Source organism: Temnothorax americanus, unplaced genomic scaffold (genome assembly GCF_048541705.1).
Source record: "Temnothorax americanus isolate GAGA-0224 unplaced genomic scaffold, ASM4854170v1 Scaffold35, whole genome shotgun sequence".
NCBI lineage: Eukaryota > Metazoa > Arthropoda > Insecta > Hymenoptera > Formicidae > Temnothorax > Temnothorax americanus.
The window spans coordinates 1,349,473-1,371,448 of record NW_027509496.1 but is presented as its reverse complement, the minus strand read 5'-3'; the positions used below and the strand labels follow the sequence as shown (position 1 = coordinate 1,371,448).

Here is a 21,976-nt window from a genome sequence, read left to right as displayed (position 1 = left end):
TTGAATTCTGGTTTCCGCACCGTGGATCCCTTCCTTCACTGACACAAATAATCGCTATTGTATCCGATATTTATATCGTAGTAATTCGCTGAAAGGAAAATTAGGTTAGAAGTCCAATTACTTCGTCACCTTGCTCCAGTTGAAAAGGTCAACGGCAAGCCTTTTGGCGTAATGTAAAAGAAAAGAGTCGAATCAGAGGTCTGTCACCTTGCGGCGTAATGTGAGAAAAAAAGAGTCGAATCAAAGACTCGATCACCTTGCGGCATGCCTTTAGAAAAGCCTCGGCTTGATCAGGGCTGAGATTTTATTGTAATGTTCTTACTTCCGTCCCAAACTGGGAGAAGGCCTTATTTGTAACCTCGAAAAGATCTCGGAAAGAAGGGGGATAGCAAAACACCTAAAAAGGCCTCATTGATAGCTGGGAACGAGACTTCTTACTCCCTGGATGCTGACTCGGTATCATCGCCTTACTATCTATCGTCAAGACTCTACCGTAAACTTGAATATATACGTTTAAGAAATTCGCTATGTCGTTAATCGCTCGCTAATATGTCTAGTCGCTTTTCTATAAATACGGGGTTCGTTAAGATTAATTGACTCAGTTTACATTTAACTTTTTTTATTTTAACATTTTCTACAGCTTAAAAATTTATGACAACTTGAACAAATAAAATTCTCTTTATTAATTTTTTTTTGATAATTTCTTCTACGTTCTCTTCCTCGAGATTTTGTTTGCGTCGCTCCACTATGATGTGTCACCTCAGGACGTTGTGGTTCTACAGTCTGCGTAGCTTTCTCCGAGAGCTCCTTTAGTGGACCGACGTTGTGGCTTCGAGGAGAAGAAAGTAGCGGAGAAATGAGACGGGGAACTTCAAACTCCTTTAAGAGTATTTTTAACTCCGGCCTTGGTGTAGAAGTTACTGGAAGGAAAGAAGTTTTTGATTTAGGTGCAACCAAGAGAGTTGGTCGACTGGCGCTAAGAATCGGTGAATGTTTGACAGGGCGACCTGCGCCAGTTAGCGACTTAACGCTTAAGGATAAATTACCTCTTGGTGATGGTGTCCGGGCACCGGAGGAATGAGGACTCACGAAGGAAGAAAGGGATCTCGCCTTAGAACGTCGTGCGTTGGTCTCTTCGTGGCTAGCACCGGAGGGCGAATCTAGCACGATTACCTTCCTTGGAGGGTCTGACACCGTGCGTCTTGCGCTGGGTGGCGGTTTATTACTGCTTGACAGATAAACCTTTTTTGGAGGATCCGAGAAGAGATCAGGAGCCGAGTGTTTTGCACCGGGAGTCGACTGAGCGTCGTTCGCAGGGCTGTCGCTCAAAACCACCTTCCTCCTCTTCGCAGAATATTGCTGCAAAGGCAGTGGTTGTGTTCTGCGTCGTTCCGTCGACTGCTTAACCTCCGCTTCCTTGGCAAGCCGGGAAGGGTGCTGCGTGTTATTGGAACGTGGCGGGGTGAGGCTAGCTCAACTGCTTCGACCGACTGCTCGCAATCCACCAAATCTTCTCTGCAACGGGCTCCTCTTTTATACCCGAGAAAAATCGGCGGCGAGTATCAACAACGGGGTTGGTAGGATACTTGCGTTTCGTGAAACTTGCAATCTGTCATCCAGGAAGCGACCTGAAATTCTCGCTTTCTGATGACTTGATACTCTCCGCGTTTGACAACTTGAATTTGTCCCGCGCGCATCGTAACCTGCTTGCTGTCGCGGAAACCACGTGTCGTCGGAGCGTGGGTCCTGGGTACATCCACCTCTCCTTTCCGTTTGCTTTCATCACTTTCCTTGTTTTCTAACGCTGATTCTTCCGAATCCGAGTCAACAAATGCTTTTACTTGCGTCAAATTTTTTTGATATGTCTTCCCGTCTTTGGATCTTACCGTTACCGTGTTTCCTTTTTGCTCCGTGACTTTGAATTCCTCCGCTTTAAAATCAGTACTAAGCTTATTTTTCTTTTCCCCCCTGACTAACACTTTATCACCAACGTCCAAACTATTTTCTCTAACCCTATTCTTCTTATCATAATAATTTTTACCCTTTAACTTCTCCCAGGCATCCTTCTCTCTTATTTCTTCATCCAACTTCACTTGATGCTCTATTTCTGGTAATTTAGTCTTTAGCTTCCTTTGAAATAATAATTCTGCGGGTGTAACTCCGGTAACCGAATGCAGCGTAGATCTATAAATTAATAAAAATTTTTGGATTTCCTCTCGCCAATTCCTATCCTCCACATGCGCAATCTTTAGCCTTTTCAAAAGACTTCTGTTCTGTCTTTCTACTTCTCCGTTAACTTCGGGCCAGTACGGGGCCGTGTGTGCAATTTTAATCTCGTTAGCGCTTAACCAATTTTTAAATCGCTCATTCGCAAATTGCGGTCCGTTGTCGCAGACCAAAATATTTGAGAATCCGTGTCTCGCAAATATCTCGAAAAGGGACTCTATTACTTTATCCGTAGTTGTACTCTTCAAAATTTGTACTTCAAAATATCTACTGTAGTAGTCTGTTACCACCAAAATATTCTCCCCTGTCGGCAACGGACCCATTAAATCTATCGCAATTGATTCCCAAGGACCAGCGGGCAACTCGTTTCGCTTCAACGGTGGTCGTGCTACAGTGTCCTGTACCAGCTAGCATCCTTTACATGCTTTTACGGTTCTTTTGGCATTTCTATCTATTCCGTCCCACCAGACTTTGCTTTTTAGTCTATTCTTTATGGCTACTATGCCCGGATGGCCTTCATGCGCTATCTTAAGCGTTACTTGCTTCAGTGATTCCGGGACAACGATCCGCGTTTCCCTTAAAACAATATTATTGTTACAACATAACTCGTTTTTTAGCATCCTAAATCTAGATTTTTCAAGTTTACTCCAGTTTCCCGTTTTTAACGTTTCTCTTACGTCTTCTAAAACCCGATCTTTCCCTGACTCATAATCGATTTCTTCTAACGTCATCGCTTTCGGCACAGCTTCTTTCGTCACCCAATACACATATTCTTCATCTATGCCTCGATTTTTAGCTCCTATTTTCTTTTCCGCTGTACTCAATCTCGACAATGCATCCGCTATATTTGTTTTCCCCCTTTTGTACACGACTTTATACTTAAACTGCTGTAACCGCAATATCCATCTTTCTACTTTAGCATTTGGTTTAATCTTAGGCGCAAATATAAATTCTAGAGCTTTATGATCAGTGACTAGGTCAAATTCAATACCATACAACCAAATATATAATCTCTTGCACGCATAAACTAACGCAAGCGCTTCTTTTTCCGTCTGTGAATAGCGTCTCTCACAATTCGTTAAACTTTTGCTCGCGTAACTTATTACTCGCCATCTCCCCGCATGGTCCATTTGCGTCAACACACAAAACCCACTGCCACTGGACTTGCATCCGCTATTATTCTTGTTTTTGCGCCCTTATCATATATCCCGAGGGTCTTTGCATTAATCAGTCTTCCTTTTAAAATTTTAATCGATTCATCTTGTTCTTTTCCCCAAATAAACTTTGCATCTTTTCTCGTTAATCTGCGCAACGGTTTGCTTATTGTCGTTAAATCCGCAATAAACGCCGCACAAAAATTTACTAGACCCAAAAAACTACGAATCTCATCTGCCGTTGTGGGGGTCTAAACCTTTGCACCGCTTTTACCTTCAATTGCAACGGTTGATAACTTTTACCCGAAATACGAAAACCCATGAATACAATTTCTTGCTTTCCAAATATACATTTTTTTTTATTCAACGTTAAACCGTGTTCCCGTAATCTGTTAAGCACTTGCTTCAACCTTCTATCGTGTTTCTCTTTTGTTCGGCCCCCGACAACGATATCATCTAGGAAATTCTTTACCCCTTCAATTCCCTTCAAAATTGACTCGATGATTTCCTGAAACATTTCTGGAGCACAGGTAATACCGAGCATTAATCGTTTGTGTCTATATAATCCCGTATCTGTTACGAAAGTTGTAATATCTCGCAATTCTTCACTTAATTCTATTTGGTGGTACGCGGACTTAATATCTAATGTGCTAAACCATTTATTCCCTTTTACCGTATCTAAAATGTCCTCTAACACGGGTAACAAACGCCGCTCACGTTTGATTGCTGCATTCGCCCTTCGCATGTCGATACATAATCTAAGCTCTCCATTTTTTTTTAATATCGGGACTACCGGCGACACCCACGCTGTCGGACCCCGCATTTCTTCAATTATATCGTCATCCAGCAACTTTTGAATTTGTCTTTGCATTTGCTCCCGCAATTTGAATGGTACCCTACGCAACGGTTGTGCCACCGCCGGACGTGATCTATCGATTGGTAGCTTTAGCTGGAAATTCTTTAACTTTCCTAATCTTTTAAAAATTTCGTCATCTTGAACTCTCATTTCATTACTATTTACCGACGTATCCAACCCTATTCGCAAAATTCCTAGTTCTTCCGCTGTTTTGTACCCCACTATTCCTTTGCCTTTTCCTTACATTACAACAAAAGTCGCTCGCGTTTTCCTGTCTCCGACTTCGAGGTTACATTTGAATTCCCCTAACAATTTGAGTGCTTTATTTTGTCCGTACGCGTAAATTTTTTGTGCTACCTTTCTTTTTGACACGCAATTTAATTTTCTTAGCCTTAAAATATTTTCACGTCTCCTCGTCAATTACGTTACACGACGCTCCTGAATCTATTAACAGATTTAAAACTATACCTCCTACTTTCGCGTCTATCGTTTTACTGCATAACGCCTAGATTCTATCCGCCGGCTGCAATCCGAACGCATAACTGTCATCTCCGTCGTCACTCTTCTCGTCGTCTTTCTTGTCCAGTTCTCTAACGCTTTTCTTCTGCTTCCAGCGCCCCTGTCTGCCCGCGTCCGCCTTGTCTCCTGATCGGCATACTCCCGCGAAATGGCCGACATCTCCGCACCTGTTACACTTCTTTCTTTTTGCCGGGCATCTGTCGTCCTTGTAGGTGTGCCCTTTATATTCGCAACGAAAACATATGGTTTCTCTGTTTGTCGCCATACCTTTGTTTTGCTCTCTGCCACGACCGGTCAATCTTGCTACCGTTTGCCCCTCGTTGTTTTTTGTTTGCCTCTCCACCGCCTCGATCGTTTGCGCTATATCGAGCGCTTCCTTTAACGTGATCTCGTTTTTCTCTAAAATGCGACGTCGTATCTCACTCGACGTGCAACACTCCACGATTTGACTGCATATTTCGACCTCTTCTTCCCTGAATCCGCAGTTCTTCGCCTGTTGAAGCAATCACGTGACGTACTGCGCTACCGTTTCTTCTTCCGCTTGCCTCAACGTACGAAATACATGCCTTTCATACGTTTTGTTAGCTTTCGGTTTGAAGAATGCCTCCAACGCATCGACCGTCTTCTGATAAGGATTTTCTGTGCCCGTGATCGTATCCGCTTCTGGGATCGTATAAAATATGTATTGTAACTCGAATCCTCCGTGATGTAGTAGCATGGCTTTCTTCCTCTTATTATCTGTTATGCCTTTGCTTTCGAGAAACAGATTTAGGCCTTGCAGCCATCTTGTCCACTTTGCGTAAACGTTTCCGCCCTCCTCGTTCGGATTGAACCCCGGATCACCGCCTTCCTTGTTCGTTTCCATTCTTCCTTGACGTTCCCCAAGCAGCATTTTGACGTCCGCCCGTCGTTAAGATAAACACACTTAACGTTGGTATCCAACGTTTTCGCTACGTCGTTTCAACCCTCTTTTGCACTAATTTGGGGAATCAAATTTAGGTTGTACCAACCTTGGAATCCGACTTATATAAGTTAAATTGAGGTTACATTTTTTTCACCAGTTTTAACGTTGGTATGTAAACTTTGATTTTGTACACTCTGCTAGACCTGAGGTTATTTTTTCACAACGTACATTTTAGGTGTAGTTTTCGTGCTTCCATTCAAACCATATGACGGCATTGGTGTAATAAATGTATCATAATACGTACTTATCAATTTGGCACAAATAAAATGGCTTTATAAAAAAAATATAGTTTACGCAGTCTTTGATATTATTGTAATTTTGCCATAAATACACGAACCCAGCACTGAAATTGTATAACAAAACCCACTTTATTGATAAATGTGGAAATGATAGGTCGAAATTAGACGAATCCTTTCTAAAATATTCCAATTAACTAAATATTCTAATAAATAACTAAAATTTTCCAAAGTGTAGATTTTAATTTTTTTTCATCAAAATTACTTTTAAGATATATATGTTGTCAAAACCTTAACAACAGATATTATATAAATGCTTTAAATTTTTAATAAAATGCGTTAAAAAATACAAATCTAAATATACGGGAAAATGGCGGATTATTTGCTTTTCTCTTTGAGGAATGAAAATGGCGAAGTCAGCGTTCCGCACTATATCAAACTTTACGTAGTAAAAGGTGCGATAAATTCTACTAAAATTTGTCTTCTCGTATAAAATAATTAACTTTTTCAGACTTTTCCAAACTAAGTAGTATACCACTGTAGGCAAATTGTACCTATATTGACTAAAAGTCTTAACAAGGTCGCCAAACTGACTTAACATGTCGATAAAGTATCAATTAGTTGAAAATTCTATACTAGATTTGCGAATGAGTTGTATATCTTAACCAAATCCGACCTATGGAATACCATCTGTATGGTGATCTAGAGCATGGTTATGGCAGCCGTGCAGCCGAGCGAACGCGCTCTCGAGCTGTGAACCGCACGGCGCGCGCGCGTTGTTTCCCGACGACACGATGATAACCGCGTGAAATGAGATAGACCGGTTTGGCCGTGGATCGTCAACATTCGTCGCATAGTCCTTGTAGCTCACGCACGACGCCGCGAATTGCCGTCGACGATGCCCGCCTGACGCAGCAGTAATCTGCTCTACATTCATTTAGGCAGAATTTGTTACCATTTTTTGCGATTTCTTAACGTCAGTCAGAAATGACCACAGGCGACGTTTCACAACGTTAGCGTTTTACAACGTTTGATAACAAAACGTTGGTTTACGTTGGCAATTACGTATTGAAGTCGCTCAAAAAGTGTAGTGCAGAGTATAACGTCAGGCGAACGTTAAATATCTTAACGTCGGGTAATAGGACTTAAACTGTTTCAAATTTGACGTTGGGAAAGTGATAAAAAAAGCACGTCGTAATTTTAACGTTTAGACAACGACCAAAAAACGTTAGTAATTATAAGTTGCATTTTATAACTTTCTTGAACCGCTTACAACGTTGTGATTAGTAGAAAAGTAGTCCTTAGTCGGAAAGTTAACCGAAAAATGCTGCTTGGGTCGCCTCCTCGTCGCCAATGTAATGTATTCGTGGGGTAATGAGTAACTCCGGCTTGAATAATACTAAGCTCTTTATTGTGCACGCTACCGAGCTACACGTCACGCTGTCATGGTCTTTTCTCTTCTGCCCGTCCCGACGCTGCTCGCGCGTTATCTCTCGCCGGTCCGTATAACCGGTCGGTATAGCTGGTCTCGCGCGTGTATGTCAACGCCTACAGGAGATACAAAGGTTACCCTGGAGGCTGGTGGCTGACGAAGGTTGCGCAATGCGAATTCTCAATTCTTAGAAGATTTGTACGTAAACACACATCCGGTTCGATAACAAACGGGGTGAGTTGCAGGCCTAAAATCAAGATTATTAAGAATAGCTGAATTCAGCGCATTTCTGTTGGCGAGTGTATAGACGCATATTTCTCTACGTAACTGTATAGCAAACGAATCGAGCGCGACTCGAGTAACTTCGGCAGCTCTCGACCTCACACGTTGGAGATTTTTAATTCATTTTACCCTTGGCTGCAATTCACTATGGAGGTCAGTGTGGATGACAGGTTGAATTTTTTGGAAGTTACTATTATACGCTCTAAAAAAATTGCTTGATATTTGATTGGTTTCATAAGTCCACTTTTTCTGGGGGATATTTGAACTTCTTATCACAACATGATTTTTGCCAGAAAAAAGGAACGGTCATTAGCCTAACGGACAGAGTCTTTAGATTGTCACACCCTGAATTTCAACAAAAAAACTTGAAATCAATAGTTCGTATTTTAATAAAAAAAATGCTACCCGTTAGATTTTATTTTTAAAGTCATGTACAAACGCCTGAGGTATTTTTTTGCAAACGTAAATGCAAGGAAAAAGACAATTGATAGAGGTCCATTTTTTGTGATACCATATGTCCCCACATTAACAGAAAAATACAGAAATATCACAGAGATCTTGAATTAAAGCTATCGTACGTGAGCACAAAGAAATTAAACAAATTCATTAAAGTACATAAGGATGTTCTTCCTAATTCGTCAGCTAGGAACGTAGTATACCAAATTAACTGTAAAAACTGTGATGCATCCTATGTTGGACAGACCGGTAGACAACTGCATACGAGAATAAAAGAACATGAATCTCACATAAGGAGGAATGGTAGTGATCATTCAGTGGTGACGGACCATAGGGTTGAATGTAATCACGATTTTATTTGGAATTATGTGAAGATCTTAGATAGGGAACGGTTTCTAAATAAAAGATTAATATCTAAAATGATTTACATTAAAAAACAAACAAACGGTATAAATTTGCAAACGGACACGGAGAATTTGCCTGAAATGTATATAAATGTTATTGAAGGTCTTGCGAAAATATAAAAACATTGTTGTTCTTGTTCGTCATATTTCCCTTTCCATGTACAGCAACGATATTGTAAGAGCGGTTGTGTCATTGTTCGTCTAAACGTTGACGAGACACAGTCCGTTCCTTTGCTGTCACGGATAGTCCTGCAAGGAGAATAACTGCGATGTAACGAATGACTGCACTATCTGTTAAGTAGCGTTAACGCATCGCATAACGTGTTGTATGCATACAGTCCTGGGGTAGTTGTCACTCTGAGTATCTGTATATAGGTATCTTTTCCATCGAATCATGACTGATTATCTACAAACGAATTTCCTGGCGCTCAAACCAGAAAATCACACACTAAGATACCTGGGAAGGCTTCGGAGTGTGCATCTGCCCAAAGGACTGTTAGGAGTAATTGATTTGTCGAAGAGGCTTACGGAAAAGGAAAAGGAAGGCTCAATTTTTTTTTAGATTTAGTACTACGTAATGTGTAGACAACGCGCGAATAAGGATGACCCAAAAAAAGGGTCGAAACGTATGTAATTTTGTAATCGACACTTTAATCGTGATTTATTGACATGTAATAAATTTTAGCGATTGTAACCACGCTTGGCTCTTATTGCCTGATTAATTTTAATATTTGATATACTGAGCCTTTATACAGTATTAATTTACGAAAAATATTAAGGTGTTATACCAGATAGGTAGTTTTCTGATGACAGGGGTAAAGCAACAAAATCAGGATCAATGAAAATGTGAAGCAACAAAATCAAGATGATTAAATCAGTCGAGATAATTTTTGAAATCGGAATTTTAAGATGCTGTGCTAGTGTTATGTTCTGCGGACTCCACAATTTTCCTTTTTCGCGGAACTTCCTATGCGGTTATGATAGCCCTTAAAATTAGGATAAGTAAACTGAGCACGGACGGTTATCGATCGGTGAGTGAGCTTTGATCCCTGCACATTCCCTTTTTTTTATAACTAAACTACCTATTTGCCTAAGCGACTAAAAGCGACCTTCCAAATGACGAATTGCTGACAAACGGGGCATACGTAACTAGATTTTTATCAACCTTGTCGGGCCCATAATTGTAAACCCGGCGACACGACGCGTCAAAAGGGCCTTAATTCCAGACAAAGTTTGATAAGGATCTTTATTGCATCGCGCGACTAGCCCAAAATACCCGCGCAATGTTCCGAAAAACAGAAACAAAGTCTAAAACGTGTTTTTAGAAATCTGTAAGGGCACATGGCGGAGGTTTCTGTTTGCAATAAAACTGCAATTAAGATTAGAAGGGTATACATCGTCTGTCAACATAGGAACAGGGTCACGAGATAAATAAGGAACCTAATAAAAGAGAAATCGGCGATAGTCGAAAACAGAATGAGTCACTAGAAGAAGCGATAGGTTGCACCCCCAATAAGACAGTGGAAGCCTTACAAGAAGACTCACCAATAAGCAGCCGTAAAAATCGATAACCGTCTGTAGATCTCCAGGATAGGCAAAAACTTAAAAATCTACTTCTTGAGTGAGAAACATCTCGCCCAATAAGAAATCCTTTAAACAAAAATAATAAACATCCCGCCAATAAGAAATTCTCGAAACGAAAACCAGACACATCCCACACGAAATCTACCCCTTCCATCTTTTGAACTTTCCTATATAAATCGCGACATCACGGGACTTCTGCTCTTAAATCAGCTTCTCTTCAGACAGTTCACCTCTTCACCGGTTCATCTCTTTAGATCAAATTCTCTTCCCTCCGGTTCATTTCTCCAGTTCAATTTACTTCCTTTCTCTTCCGTTTTACGAACAGTATCACATTCAAATCCAATCTTGAGTTTTAAGTTAAAATTTGTGCGCAGACTTAAACTCGACGAAAGCCTACCCACCGGGCCCAAAGATACAGCCAGATTGAACGTAACACATCATCAAGTAGTAAGTCTTGTAATTCTTTTCTCCTTTTTCGGGTTATCGTTCCCCTTTCTATCCCTTTATTTTAAAAGTGGTCTAACAACTATCGGATTCCTGGGAGTTCATTAAGTATAACAAGTTTATTAGCATCGCGGATTTAGGTCGATCGGCGTAGGCATTGGATTCGCGGCGGTCGTTGGCGTTGTCGCGGGTCTGGCTGACTTATCGGCTTTTGACTCCCGGCGTCTTCGTCGCTGTCGCGGACTCGGCCGGTTCGCTGTCACTTTAAACTCGTAACGATTTTTTTTTTTTTTATATATATATTTCCGAGCGGGGGTCTAAAGAAGATTGACCACTGCATAAGTAAAATCCAACATAATAGTTATTTTAAAATTACATGAATTATATTTCTAATAATGTCCTATTAAACGTCAATTATTAAATCGACGGAACAGGCTGGTTATAGAATCAATAAAATTAAACGTCCTAAAACCTTAAATAACCTTAACCTTATTTCAATGGCGGTATCCTTATTTTCCATGCATAAATTTTTGTCTCTCTGTTTTCACCCCGCAAACATCTCTTTATATTTTATTTTTAATTGCGACTAAATTTAGTTTCAAATCCACATATACACCGCACGCACACTTAGTTAAACAATTATGTAATTCAATTTTGATTTTAATTGTAATAATAGCAGGCAAAATTTCAAAATAAGTTTCCCCTTTAAAAATCTTGCCCGATTACCCCCGCACTAATGTAACACCTGCGAAGAATACACACACGTTACACATACATTCGACATTTACACTTATAAATGTATTCAATTTTATTTTGCCTAATTCTCATTTATTGTTCACCTAGCTTATATTATTTTAATAAATGTTTATCTTATGTTAAATATTAATTTTAATCTGCATTCATTTATAACTTAAAACCTCACCTACTACCATCTCCTTCTCGAAGTCGCACGAGGTCCGATTCTGAGTTAAAAGGATTAAATTCCCTGACTCAAAAAAGGACCGACGATCGCACCACTCACGGAAGGCGTCCTAGCGTCGCTACGGACGTTGACCCTTCCTGAGTCATAAAAGTGCGTTCGGCTCGCGCCCGCGCCACGCGCCTCAAAGCGTGTACCTGCGAGCGACAATTGCAAGTATCTAGTTGCGTCCTTCCTTACCCCAACCCCTCTGATTAGCCTTTCCTTTGCTTTCCAGTTTTTTTTATCCTAATCCTGGGGTTGGACGTAATACTAGATAGAAGTAACGAGGGGTAGTTTTCTGATGATAGGGGTGAAGCAACAAAATCGAGATCGATGAAAATGTGAAGCAACAAAATCAAGATAAAATAATCCGTCGAAATATTTCTTGAAATCGGAATTTTAAGGTGTTGTGCTAGATAGGAGTAACTGGGGGTAGTTCTCTGATGATAGGGGTGAAGCAACAAATTCAGGATCAATGAAAGTGTAAAGCAACAAAATCAAGATGGTATAATTAGTCGAGATAATTCTTGAAATCGGAATTTATGGTGTCGTGCTAGATAGAAGTAACGGGAGGTAGTTTTCTGATGATAGGGGTAAAGCAACAAAATTAGGATTGATGAAAATGTGAAACAACAAAATCAAAATAATATAATCCGTCGAGATATTTCCTGAAACCAGAATTTTTACGGTGTTGTACTACATGGGATTAATTAGGGGTAGTTTTCTCATGGTTGGGGTGGTGCAACAAATTTGGGAAAAAGCGACAAATTAGCAACAAAAGAGCACTTTTCTGTGTATGTTTTATTCGATTGTGCTAAAGTGGGTATGTCAGATAAACGTGTAAAAAATGACAGACATTATTCACATACATATGTATCTAATTGTATTAATTGAAAACTATGACCCAAAACCATCGAAGCGGACGAAAACTTGCCCGTTTTGCGCAGATTCCCCCCTCCCCCACAAAACGCTGTATTTATGAATTACGTAGCGCGCCCATAGACCTAGGAAGGGTCCAGACCAGCGCATCCCTTTCACATGCTGACAACACATACCAAAGCAACAACCACGTTGTGTCATGTCCGTAAGCTGTCGAGTGTCTGAACGTTTACGAGTTTAACCGAAGTTTGTCAAGAATGATCTCTATTTCCCTTCACGCGCTTTCACCTACCCCGCAGACTTACGCTCCAGCCTTTTCCTAGGTCTATGAGCGAGCCATGCTCTCCCATTCCCTACTTTACCGTATATCTGCAGATCGTCGATGTTCTCTCACTGGACAGAGTATATGTAGCTTGTATCCCAGGGGGAAATGGTAAATCGGATCGACATCGATCAGACGTCGATGGCGTCTACAGCTTTCCCAGATCTAAATAGCAAATCAGATCGACGTCGATCAGACGTCGATAGCATTTACAACTTCGACAACAGATAGTTGGTACACGCGACCTACCGTTTCTCCCTCTATGTTGATAAAATGTACGTATTAACGAGTAATTGTCTGCGAAAACGTCCTACGAGAAAATTGCACCTCTCCGCCCATCATACGTTTTAATTGATTGACGAGCATTGCGATTGCAAGCTAACTATTTTGACTTCAATTGTAAGTAGTGTTTTATTCTATAATTTTATGCTTTTGTATGCACATCTTGAGGGTGGATGTTACTCCGAATGCACACAGATATCGGTAATAAACCACAATGATAAAGGACAGTACACTAGTTTGAAATTTCTGGCGTCCGAACCAGGAATCTGTGCGAAGATGCTTAGGAAGGTGTCGGAGTGCATGTCTGCCCTAACGATGACTTGATTACGACGAATTTGTATGTTGAATTACTTTATAATGCGCTGAGGAAGACCCCAAAATAGGGTCAAAACGTTCGCTCTCGTTAATTAATTTTTATGTATCGGATAATAAATTTTAGCGACTAACGACTCGCCTGGCTCTTATTGTCTTTATTAAGCTTTAATTTTAATTTTTGAGCCTAGGCTTAATTAATTATATATAAAGTTTGTCAGATTCAATTTTAAGTTTATATATATATAATGTACGTATATGTATATGTGTGTGTACACCCTGGCGGAAAAATTTTCTATGAATAACTACAAAATTTAACTCTAGAAATAGAAATGTGTACATTTTTGTTGAAATATTTAATTTTTTGTAAAAATAGTTATTTTTTTGTAGAAATATCTACGAAATAGTACCACAAATTATACAATGTTCTTAAATAAAAAAATTATTGCAAGTAGTATTTTATGAAAAACTGCAATTTTATAAAAAATAGTACAAAAATCTACAAATTTTAAAAATTTAAGAAGAAACAAAATCTTAAAAAATTAAAACATCTGCTTACTTGTAGAATACTACAATTATTTATAAATGATTATAGAAATCTTGTACCACAATTTAAGTATCGTAAAACTATGCAACTTAGAATCTAATTCAGTTTTTAGTTTCTCATAAAATATTACAACTGCGTACAAATACTAACAGATACTAAAAAATTTATTACAATTAAAATTTGTAATTTTTAGTTAAATGTTACAAGTTTTTACACAAATCTTCTAAAATTCATTTATTATTAATAACTTCTTAATTCGCAGAAGTCAAAATACTTATGTTTTTATTTTCGTATAGTCTGTTGTAAAGTCTAATAGAAAAATACATAAATGTAGTATAAAAAGTCGACTTGTTTGTGATTGTGCAAACAAAAATCTATCGATTAATTTTAAACACAGTATTCGTGTTTCGAACTTATCTACTGACATTGACCGTTTTCGAAACTTTAATTGTTAATAACTTTTTAACCATGGGTGTGCAAACGAAAAATCGACCTGTTTCAAAATGTGCAAACGAAAATCTATCGATTAATGTCATTTTAAACACAGTATTTGTGTTTCGAACTTATCTACTGACATTGACCGTTTTCGAAACTTTAATTGTTAATAACTTTTTAACCAAAGGTGTGCCAACAAAAAATCGTCCTGTTTCAAAATGTGCAAACGAAAATCTATCGATTAATGCCATTTTAAACACAGTATCCGTGTTTCGAACTTATCGACTGACATTGACCGTTTTCGAAACTTTAATTGTTAATACCTTTTTAACCAAGGGTGTGCAAACGAAAAATCGACTTGTTTCGAAATGTGCAAACGAAAATTTATCGATTAAGACTATTTGGATCTAATTTACTCGTAGTTGGGGGGCTAATGTAAAGTTGGTCCCCCCAAAATTGTTTTGTTAATAACTTTTTTACTAAAAATATGCAAACAAAAATTTGAAATGTGCATACATGTGCAAACGATGAGCAATCAAATGAGCTAAAAAAAATCAATTTTTTTTAGTTGGGAGGCTAACTTCACACGGGTGCAATTACAGAGGTAACAGTACAAAATAAAAATATTTTATTAAAATACATAAACCTTTCTTGTCAAAAAACTTGGCGCTGCTAGAGAGAGAGAGAGAGAGAGAGAGAGAGAGAGAGAGAGAGACCTTTTACAAAAGTAAATATTACTTATTCTCTGTACTTATTCTATACTCATTCTATACTTAATTCTAATTGCTTTAAAAATCTAAACTTATCCTATACTTAATCATAAGCCGCATTATTCATCGTCTCACACACACACACACACACACACACACACACACACACACACACACACACACACACACACACACACACACACACACACGCACACGCACACGCACACGCACACGCACACGCGCACGCGCACGCGCACGCGCACGCACACACACACACACACACACACACACACACACACACACACACACACACGCACGCACGCACGCACGCACGCACGCACGCACGCACACACACATCACCTACACCCATATCACTCGCTCGCACATACACACCACGCTGACCTAATTTTGAGGTCTAGCAGCGCCAAGTTTTTTGACGAGAAAAGTTTATGTATTTTAATAAAATATTTTTATTTTGTACTGTTACCTCTGTAATTCTTTGCGATGCAATTAAATTTTTTAAAATACATAAATATAAACTTTGTATTTAGATACTTTGTATTCCGTTGTGTTGGGTTTAAATATTTTAATATAATAAAATATTTGTATTTTGTACTGTTACCTCTGTAATTCTTCATGATTCCATCTTTTATTCTATTGAAAATAAACTTTGTATTTAAACTCGAAAAAAAAACAGTTGTAATATTATCTCAAAAAAACCTAAATAACAAGAGGTAAACGTAATCTTTGTACCTCGAAAAATATATGTTCTTTCTGTAATTGGCGCTGTAATTTAAAAAGAGATATTATTTCTTTTTTGTAATTGTAATAGATCACTTGAAGCGCGACTCATCTTTGGTAAGGTAATGTAATTTTGTGATGTGTATCATTTGAGTTATAATTTTTTAGAAATAAAAATACTATTGCTTAGGTTTTTTCGAGATTTTTTGAGATACAAAGATTACGTCTACCACTTGTTACTTCGGTTTTTTCGAGGTAAAGATACTACTGCTTAGGTTTTTTCGAGATTTTTCAAGATACAAAGATTACGTCTACCACTTGTTACTTCGGTTTTTTTCGAGGTAAAGATACTTCTACTTAGGTTTTTTCGAGGTATAATATTATTACCACTGTTTTTTTTTCGAGGTTACGTCTACCACTTGTTACTTAGATTTTTTTGAGGTATAATACTACCACTGTTTTTTTTCGAGGTAACAACATACATATACACTACTATGCGTGTACTTGGCGCATTTTTTTACCTTTTTTTAAAAAATCAAAATATACCTAACAATGTGTACTGTCTATACACAGATATCAGTAAATTACTTCCCTTATCACCGACCCAAGCAACACGTGTTAGTCAAGTTAACGTCATGTAGACGTCAACCTGAGGTCAAGTAAGTCAAGGTCATTTTAACATCAATCAGTACTTCCATATTGACACATTTTTCATGTCATTTGGATATCAAAATGACATCATTTTAACTTTTTTATAAAGGCGTGGGGCGTACGAGCATGCTTCGATGCGTTGCGGCTACGATAAGGAGCATAGGGAACAAGGTGTAAAATATAATACATGTCTTTATGGACTATTTGGTTTATTATTGTCCATATGCTTCTCATGTATTTTTAATATAACACAAAAATAATCAAAAGAACGTCTTTTATGTGGAGGTACTTGCAGGTCTGCCTTTGTATTTACAGCTCGACTATTAATGATTGAATTTCCTGATACTTAAACTATGTATTTAATTTATATGTGATTTATATTAATACCGCGTTATACTCTCAAAAATTCTAAAAATTGTAGTCAATTAATATATCGAAAGGTTACTTTTCAAACGAATTACACTAGTTGAGTTTTCTTAATAACCAGTACGATTTTACGTTCTTACTGGAACGTGCACAGTCTTAATTATTCAATAATATAATTAAACTCGTGAAAATGTCAACGATTTAAAACGGCGAATGCAAGTCGACTCTTCTTTCGAGTCATCTTCACCATTTATTTAGTTCCCTTCTTGAGGAGATGTCGTGACAAGCGAGCTGGTATGCACGGTTATAATGGACATTTTTGTTGTGAAAAGGAAAAATATATTTAGTCAATCGTTAAAACAGAAACAGAAAAGAGAGAGCTCACCTCAAGGTCTGCAACAGCCAGAGAAGTACAAAAATTAATTATTCAAATCTTGTTCTTTTTTTATGTAGAGGGTTGGCAAATGTCATCTTCCGCAGCATCTTCCTTTTCCTCAATATAATCTTCCTTTTCTGCTTCTTCTGGTTCTTCCTCGTTGTTCAAATCAATCTCATTGTCAGGATCGGTCAATGTTCCCTCAAAATGTTTAACAGTTACGTCGATTTCTTCATCGTCACAGTGATCTATTATAATGTCGATGTTTGTGCATGCTTGACCTCGATAGTTGAAACAAGTCACAGAGCATCGCAATCTAACTTTTCTGCAACAACAATTCGCTTTGCAGTTTTTTGTGCATTTGCAGAAGATCTTCTTCAGAAAATCCTGCGGAGCGGCTTCCTTCATTGAAGGAACTGGAAATAAACCATTTTTTGTATATTTCCAGCCCCAATCATGAGGATTTTTTTTAACTTCGCGCCACTGCTGAATCTGATGATAGACTCTGAGAGAGTGTTGAGCAGCTGCTTCAGTAGGTGGTATAGAAGCAAAGTTAAACATTACTTTCGACGTAGATTTGGCAAAGCATAAAAATCGAAACTCATCCAGAAAACTATTCCTCTTTGCTCCGTATAAAGCGAGAATACATTTTTGTCCTGCTATGTCGATGAAATCTGGATGAGCATCCGGATCTCCAAAAATTTTTGAAATATTCTGCAAATTTTCATCTTTTTAGAACAATTTAATAAATTTTATTTTACCTTGCCTAAAAAATGTTGAAGTGGTATCACAACCAATAAATGCTTGAAAAAACAGAATATGCACAGCAATATCAGGATTGGAAGAAAGTAGATAAATAAATCTTCTGCTCTGTTTTTCCTTTGCTCGGTTTCATGAAATAGATGTTAGATTTAGATGATGTTAAGGCTGTCAATAACACTAACAAATCAATATCTTCGCCAACTATTACTACGAAATCGTAATTCTTCGATGCATCAATCGCAGTATTGACAATAAGAGTGTCAGCATCTTCAATAGCTTGCTTGATAAATCCTGCAGTTTGAAGTTTTTTACCCAACATTGAGATAAGTCTATCCTTATTTTTTTCATTTGATAGAAATTTTTCTTTGGGGCATAATAACTATCATAGATTCATTGAGAAGTACGCTCGCAGAAACATAATCGCCATAACTATATCTTTTAATTTATTTAAAATCTTGGATGCTCCCCTCTAGCTTTTAACAAAGAATGTACTTATAGCACTGTCAAGTAAATAATACAAAGCCAAATGTGTGAATCAACAACGGTTCACAATAACAACGCCATTTACCTGAGAAGAGAGATACGGCGAGATAGAGTCGCTAAAACCGTTTGTTACAAAAAGTATCCTACTCCTCCCGGCTCTGGCGCCAAAACTATAGGTCGTAGGAAAAAAACCTGTACTTTCTTTTTTGTAGAGAATTTAATTTTCTGCAATATTGTATTAAACTATTTTAGCTTAAGTCTAATAGAAAGTGAGATATTCGCGAAAAACTGATTTTTTACCTTTTTTTCCAAGATGGCGGCCAAATCACACCACGAGGGAGGTCGAAAACTTAGTATGTCATTACTGACACCCAAACAAAGAGATTAAAATTTTTTGCAGCTTTGTCCTAATTAGTCGATTTATTTGTTATTTTTAACGTGCCGACTGGACTATATACCAAGCGCTGTGCACTCGTGTTTAGCCACCTTTTAATAGCAGCTTTAGCATCTAAGAGCTTACTCCCAGGGTATAACTTGAGAAGTGAACCTGAAGGAAGTATGATTGTATAAATACTGAGCTTCAATATCTAGAATCCATAGAGAAAAATTGTACACGTAAAATAAGACATAAAATAGCAATAATTTTTCTTTAATGTATAAAAGATAACAAAACTTTTTAATAAAGTAATACAGTAATACAGTAATACTTTTTATTACATTTATACTCAGAAATATAGTCACTTTAATTTACTAAAACCTCTTTCAAAACATAAAAAGATTTGCAAGAACATGATTTACTTCGATTGATATTGTTATTACTTTAAAAAACAAAATTTATAGGCATCACCAGAAATAATATAATACTCACAAAAGATTGCTTTCTTCAGTTTCGATTTATTAAAGCCAAGCTTGGTTTTATTAGTCCCATCCCAGCTCATTACTCTTGAGAGACGGTTTGACACACATTTCCACATTAGCTTTCCTGCCGCCTTACCCTCCAACACACAGTCAGAAGCAACCGCGTGGAAGAAATCTGCCTGGAGAGCAAAAATTTAAACGTAATAGTTGTACTAGACTTGGACATATAGTTATAGGTACATTAATTTAAAGGATAACTTACTGTGCTAATGAGGTTGATTTCGGTTTGCAAGAATTTTTCAAAGTTGTTGAAATCATTCTCGGATTGAAGTGGCAGGGATGGAAAGTCTTTTGGTTTTTTGAGAGCAGCTTCCTCCGGGTATAGTTGCTTTATAATTGGTTGATTTTACGTATTATTATAAAATCCAATTTGCTGTTTAGCTCATGAAGTAGCTCTACCTTGATTACTTCCACACTTGATGCCGAATACATTGGCTGAGATGAACAGGCTAAAACAACGTATTGCATATATCAGAAACAATATCATATAAAGATCTTAACAGCACAATTTGTCAATCCCACCATCTTTCCTGCTCTATTGTATTTTCCATACAAAAACTTCTCTCTCATGCTTATCACAAAGAGGGAAAATTAATGACAACAGTTTACAAATTAATAAAACACTTATACAAATTAAGAGAAAAGTTCAGTTCATTTCTCATCAGTACATCACAGTACATCACTTACAATCATACATACTCACTTACAAATATATACCTACCCTATTGAGGGTACTGCAATTCTCACGTTCACACACATGATAAAAACTATCTCTGAAGGAGAAAAGATCCAAATTAACATGTGGCAAAGATTCGTAGTGTAAAAATTTATAGAAATGTATGTAAACAAATAGCTTACATTTCCGTGGAGTATCAATCAGATGTGGCCATTTCTTATTGCTGCCGCCGTCATCTAATAGGGAAATCAAAATGTGCTGTTAGAATTAATAAATATGACCAGTAACAGTTCAATTTACTGTATAAAGATCAGTGCACGACATCGTCTTGACACTTTAAAATTCGTTTTTAATTACTTGGTGTCAAGACACTGTCGAGTCTCTTGATTTCAGAGATCTACACCATGCACTTCAGCAATAAAAATATCAGTATAAACTCACTGTTCCGTGATAATGGGAAAAAATTCCTAGAAATTTTCTTCTTCGACAAACTCACACAGAAAGGAGAACTCCTGTTTGATGCAGTTGTACGCGAAGCTTCAGTGCATCCGTCATCATCTATAGAAGTTCTGTTTGAAGATGTTTTATCAGCGGTTTTCATTAAAGTCTCTTGTCACATTTCATAGATAATGTAATTTGCTTCTTCTTTTGTGGTTCACTGGATGCAGTGGCAAGATTTGCCTTCGTTGATGTACCAAATACAGAAGTACTCTTCTGTGTATACAAAATACCAGAAACATCCTTTGAGGTTGACGCATACGCGCCGCTTGCCCCTTCCTTTTTCTCCATCCGTTATTTCCAAGTCCAAGGCTTGACCAGTGTCAGCCTTTTTCATAGCTGCTTTATGGGCTACATTGTACGTACCTGAGAAAAGATAGACAAAGCTTCGGTTTATAATTATAATAAAAGTTGAACAGTGTAAGGTATTGTTTACATAAAATTATGTATATAAATCATCTAAATAATTTCTGTAGAAAACTTTTTCCTCTATCTTTGTTTGAGATAGTTTGTGTCTTATCTTTATCTGAGGTAAGATTTTTTTATCTATCTAAATGTTATCAATCTAAAATGTTAGATAATTTTTATGGCGGTTGTTTTGAACCGCGGATGCAATTTTACACTTTGTTTCTTACAATAGTAGTAGATAGACATTCCCGAATAAAAGAAAAATGTTTTATTCTAAAGCCAAAAGTAATGAAATTCTACTTTTTACTTGTAATTTGATAATTTCTACTTTTTACTTATAATTTGATAATTTCTACTTTTTACTTTTTTTTATAATTTGATAATTTAAATAAATTATTCACATAATTTTTGCTGTTATCTTTATCTAATATTTTAAAACTAGTATACCTTTTTGTCAGATAAAACTTAAAAAAACCGATCTTTATCTTTATCTTAAATAAAAAGAAAGTTATTATCTGGTACAAAATTGCATGTAAAAGGTGGGAATTAAATCATACGCACTATAACTATGTTCCACTATCACCGGACATTTTTTCCAGTCATTACTCTGAACGGCAAGTCCCATCACAAGCCTCGCTATTGATTGCTTAGTTGGTGGCCAATATGCTTCCATACCATTGTCTACGATCCATTTGGTAGCTACTACGTCGGCTGTATCCTTCTCAGTGAATATAACTACGGAGTACTACAAAAAATAAAATATAAAAATTAATTTTAAATTAATTTATAAAAGCAGATTATTTTTAACAAATAAAATAAATCAATTAAATCATGCCTTATAATATCAAAACAAGGTGTGAGCTAATGGGATGCAAAGATAAATATTTCCATCTGGAATAAAATAACATTTGCGAGCAACGTCTGAGAGACGAAAAAACTGTTCTCGCTCACTCAATTCAGACACGCTAAGAATTCCTATGTCAGTAGAGTCTATGGGAAACTCGTAATAGCTTGTCATTCATGTAAACCTATGACCGGCCAATCTAAATTCTCCCTGAGGAGTAGAGTACGGATAATGTTAGTCAAGACTAC

General features: G+C 37.4%; 1 long non-coding RNA gene across 1 annotated transcript; it reads right to left on the bottom strand.

Annotated features, from left to right (window-relative positions):
• Window positions 1-18,691: 18,691 nt before the first annotated feature.
• Window positions 18,692-20,210, bottom strand: LOC143901677 (uncharacterized). The gene is made up of 4 exons (XR_013258157.1): window positions 20,161-20,210; window positions 19,505-19,751; window positions 19,253-19,421; window positions 18,692-18,931 (listed from the first exon to the last, which is right to left on the bottom strand). It is a non-coding gene; the product is annotated as an uncharacterized LOC143901677 (long non-coding RNA).
• Between the last annotated feature and the right edge of the window lie 1,766 nt (window positions 20,211-21,976).